The 5,286-nt window shown below is 38.1% G+C and overlaps 1 pseudogene; it reads right to left on the bottom strand.

The window, feature by feature from the left end:
- LOC101294844 overlaps positions 1-4,374 on the bottom strand; it is a 5,939-nt pseudogene extending 1,565 nt beyond the window's left edge.
- Positions 4,375-5,286: the final 912 nt, after the last annotated feature.

Below are 5,286 nucleotides of genomic sequence, written 5' to 3'. Positions count from 1 at the left end.
GCAGCAGCAACATATCTCAGTATGTCTTCCAAATCCAGATTACCATATCTATACCAGCTCTAACTAATGATATTTTATTAAAGTAGAGATACAAAAATTAATATTCGGGCAAAGTTGAGATACTCTTTGGACAATTATATATATATATAGTCTGTTTCTGGTGCGGACGTCCGTACGGATTTCCGCCGTTTCTCCACCATTCCAACGCCAGCGACACCGTTTCTTCTCCCCAGCGTGATCTCAGACCTCCCCCGACGGTGTTGGAATGAAGAAGAAGGTCGGAGAGATCGCGATCGGAGGTCTGTGCAGCAATCTCACTCAGAACTTCACAACCGATCATGGTGGACCTCCGATCGCGATCTCTCCGGCCTTCTTCTTCATTCTAACACCGTTTGGGAAGGTCTGGGATCACGCCGGGGAGAAGAAACGGCGTCGCCGGTGCTGGAATGGTGGAGAAACGGCGGAAATCCGTACGGACGTCCGCACCTGAGACAGACTGTATATATATATATATATACAGTTCCTATCTAGAGCGAAGCTTCATTCTGAAATTAAAGTGTGAAGTTCCTTATTTGACTCTACTTTTTCGTCATATTTTCACATCTCCATCGTTCAGTTTGTAGAACCTAATGCATAGATCACTCATGCCAAGTTTCATCTAAATTGGTAATCATTAAGGTACCAAATTAGATTAAATCAATTAACGGACCATAAATTTGTCTATTCAGAACTGTTTGTGTAAATAACGATTATGAAAACTCAAACGATCATCAAATTCAATGAAACTTGGATAGGAACTGTATATAAGGAACGATTATCCACAACAAAGATTAATGCCCAAAACTTTGAGTCCTTCCGCAACTGATGAGGTGGATCAAAGAAGGTCTTGATCACGCTGGATATTAGGACCCCTGCTACAGCTATAGTACCTAGTAGTAGCACTGGAATTTCTGTCTTGTTTAGGTAAGCCAGGCGGCTAAGTGAGACTTCTGGATGCATTTCTGATGATGCAGCTGGAATGTGGGGTTCAGTTGGTTCTATTTCAAGAACACCAAATAAATTAGGCGCACCTGGTGAGAGGGGACTATTATTTCCGGATTGTCCCCGAGTTATGGATTGTAATGGAGAAAGTCTTGGACTTATTGTGTCTCTTCGAAAGTCTGATACTGGCCTAATTTCCGGAACGTATTGAGAATTTTGTTCTGACACACTACTAATTTGTTGCAACCCTATAAGCTGGCTATATGCTCCATCGGAAACCTTAACTAGTTCAGAATGTGTTCCTGCTCAATTGAAAAAATAAAAAAATATATATCAATACTTATGATCAAATCAAGACTAAGGTATGATTATATCATGTGGAACTAGTACCAGGAAAATATGAACAAAATGGTGATTAAGGGGTATAGAGACAAAAATGGAGACATATATGATGACACTGTTAACAAATTTATTACCTTGTTCAACAACCTTCCCGCGACTTAACACTGCAATCGTATCAGCATTCCTAATTGTACTCGAGCGGTGGGCTACAATGACAGCATTCCTAATTCTGTCCAATGCCTCTTGCACAACCATCTCAGATTCTGCAGCAAGAGCACTTGTGGCTTCATCTAAAAGCAGAATTCTTGGGTTCTTAAGAATTGCTCTAGCTATGGCAACTCTCTGCTTTTGTCCCCCAGATAGCTGAGTACCATGCTCACCAACCATTGTATCTAGTCCCTAAACCCAAAAATCATAATTCTAAAAGACCTCAAAAGAGTGAAGTTGTGCTAGCTAAACTAATTTTGAAATAACCTGAGGTTTTCCACAAGTTAATTTGAGATGTCAATATATACTTCCATCAAGGTGTGTTAAGCAACGAAATAAATTCAAATACAAGAGATTATAATTGAAGATCACCTGTGGTAATTTGTCTATGAATTTAGCAGCATTGGCAAGCTCAGCAGCAGCCTTTATTTCTTCAAAAGATGCTCCGTCCTTCCCATAGGTAATATTATCTATAATGCTGCAAGTAAACAAAACAGGTTCTTGGCTGACAAGTCCTATTTTCTCTCTGATCCATTTCAGCTGAAACTCTTTGCGATTAATGCCATCAATAAGAACTTCACCAGCTTGTGGGTCATAAAATCTCTCAATTAAACTGATTATAGTCGATTTACCACTTCCGCTCTGTCCTACCAAAGCAACAGTTGCACCACTAGATATTGAGAGTGAGAATCGTTGGAATATTTGTTCATCTGGTCTTGCAGGATAACTAAAACAAACATCCTTAAATTCTATGTCTCCTCGGATGTCTTCTAGTTGTTTCCCATTAGTATCAGAAACATCTATCTCCGGCTTTCTGTTAATTGTCTCAAACATCTTATAAGCTGCAGCTTGTCCAGCAGAAAATGCACTTATGCATGGAGAGGCTTGCCCGAGAGAGCTGATCAAATATGTAGTAGAAAATGTTGTTAAATATTGATCTTGCAAAAAGCATACATAAAATTTGGGATAAAGGCGATAGTGCAAAACTGCAAATATATCAACATGTCAAAGTAGTAAAATGATAAATATAACTTACAAAGCGCCAGTCAATACAGCGAAAATCACATTCATTACATCTCCTGCTTTATATATTTGTTCAAGTATCATTTTTCCACCATACCATACAGCCAGAGCATAACTGCTGAAAAAAATAAACACAGCCGTACCCATACCCGACCCTGATGCCAAACCCTCGTGCACACCAGACTTATAAGCTTTACTTAAGGAGTTGTTGTACTTGGTTATAGCTTGCTTCTCCCCCGTAAATGATGCAACCTGCATCAGGAAAAACCAATCGATTTATATCTACAGAAGAAGGAAAATGAAGGCACAATGTTTCTGGACACGGTTTCATACAGTTTTGATAGAATCAATTGTTTGCTCAACAACTGTTGCTCCCATTGAATAAGCCTCTTGTCCACGGGATGATAATTTCCTTATAGTGAAGCTCAAGGCAGCACCAGAGATGATAAGAGGGGGAATAGAGGTTAGCATGACAAGAGTGAGACTCCATCCCGTGGCAAATGCTATAACAAAGCCTGCTATGAATGTAGCAACTAACTGGATAAAACTTCCTACCTGCAATAGGAGAATGATATAAATAAAGGGTTATTGGCAAAATGGAAACAACTTGAGGCGCCTTTCTATGTGGAATGTAACTAAATGCATACTTTCTCGCCCATCGCTTCCTGAATGAGCGCAGTGTCGCCCGACATCCTGCCAACAATTTCCCCAGTGTTGACCTCTGTATCAAAAAAGCCAACGTCCTGCCTTAGTATTGTTTTCAAGTATATACTTCTTATTCTTGCTGCCTGTCTCTCTCCAGCGATCATCCAGCATGACATTTCTGTCACATGGAAAATCAAAAATTGCATCAGTTTCATTAAAGCAAAGCTAGATGGTCAGTTTTTATGTCGATCAGCAAAGAACCTAATGTACATAGTACACGTAAAAATGCAGCAGCAGAAGCCCCCAAAGCCAAGAAAACGAACTTGAGAGACACCTGATAATAGTTTAGTTAACCAAATTAGATGTGATTAAACAGAGTTAGTACTTAACATAGTTATTTTGTACACACTGTTTAATATAGTTACTTGTACGCACGGTTTGACAAATTATAAACACCGGAGAATTGCATCCCATGTTCCCAACTCATCTGGTGGAGTATCTAGCCAATTGAAGCTGAAACTTTGTTCTTAGTGTCTGCAAATACTAGTTGACTAAGTTCAGTTCGTATCTACTGTAAAATATATACAACCTGCAACAACACAGATGACCATATGTAATTCTCATATACTATCTTACTGTGTTCTTACATCTTACGAGCTAGTTAATTAGGCGGCCACTTATTTTTCAAGAATACTCCTACTCATACACAAACTAAAGATAACAGAAAATATACTTAATTTGCAAATAAAAAGTACTATGAATAAGTGTATATATCAACTATATATAGCCGTAATAGATCTTGACATTCTATACATACTATTCTGTACAATATACACATGTAAATATATATGATCTTACCTTAGAAACTATACCGACCACTTTATCGATACTCGTAGTTTCTCCCAAAGAATTGATCACCTCGCCCATGATCACCGTCATTAGAGGCATGCATAGCCCATTTCCAATGGCGCTGATGGTACCAACAGACATATACAGGTAATCCATGGTATCAGCAAACGAGAAAAGCTTGTAATATGGTATACTGTTATTGGTTGCATCCTCCTTGCTCTTGTCTGTGCCGCCGTGCTTGTTATTTGCGGAATCTGCTGCCTTTGTTGATGCCATGGCTTGCTCTTTTAATACATCTCCATCTGACTGATCTTTCTGATCAGCCATTTTTTGGACAGCAGTAACTGAGCTGCAAGATATATTGTTGAACAGAAGCAACTGAGTACATGGATAGTAAGATGAGAGCTGCAAAGAGAGAAACAGTTATATATATGCAACTTTGTCAAGGGAGCTCTTCTATTGAGGACCCTTAAGTTGAGGACTAGTTGAAGACTTTCCGGTTTATGGTTTAAAAGACCTATTTTTCGATCACATCTTGGCATCTCATCCGTTTGGTTTTTAGGTCTATATGTGTAGATCAACCCTATAAATTTTTAGCCAAATCGGTGATCGTTAAGGTAACAAACTAGATCAAATTAATATACGAACCAAATATGTCAAACATGAACCGTTCAAGTTCATAATTGGTAAATCACACTTATGAATGTCTTAACGATTTTCAATATGCACTACCAGAAGAAAGGGTTTAGCCGACGAAAAAAAAAAAACCAGGCCGACTAACCACTTTTTCGTCGGCTAAAGTAGACTTTAGCCGACGAAATTTTCCTTTGTCGGCTAATTTATATTTTCGTTGGCTATAGTCAACTTTAGCCGACGAAATTTTAATTTCGTCGGCTAAAAAATTTATTTCGTCGGCTAAAGTGCTTTATATTCTCAGATCTGGGCAGCAGCTCATCTGGGAAAAAAAACGGGAGAAAAAGTTTGGGTGTTGTTGAAATCTGTCCATAATTAGTTTGTGGAGCTATATATAGCTAGATACGTACATGTGTATATATGTTGATTTTGAGTTTTATTTGAGTTGATCGATTTTGAGTGTGATTGAATTGATAGATTTTGAGTACGTTGGATGTATATATATATGTGTTGATCGATTTGGTTGATGATTTGATAATATATATGAAGTTGTTGTTAATAAGTAGTATATATATATATATATATATATATATATATATATATATA

Source organism: Fragaria vesca, linkage group LG4, assembly GCF_000184155.1.
Source record: "Fragaria vesca subsp. vesca linkage group LG4, FraVesHawaii_1.0, whole genome shotgun sequence".
NCBI classification, from domain to species: Eukaryota; Viridiplantae; Streptophyta; class Magnoliopsida; order Rosales; family Rosaceae; genus Fragaria; species Fragaria vesca.
The sequence above is the reverse complement of the archived record's forward strand: the minus strand, read 5'-3'. Positions and strand labels throughout refer to the sequence as shown.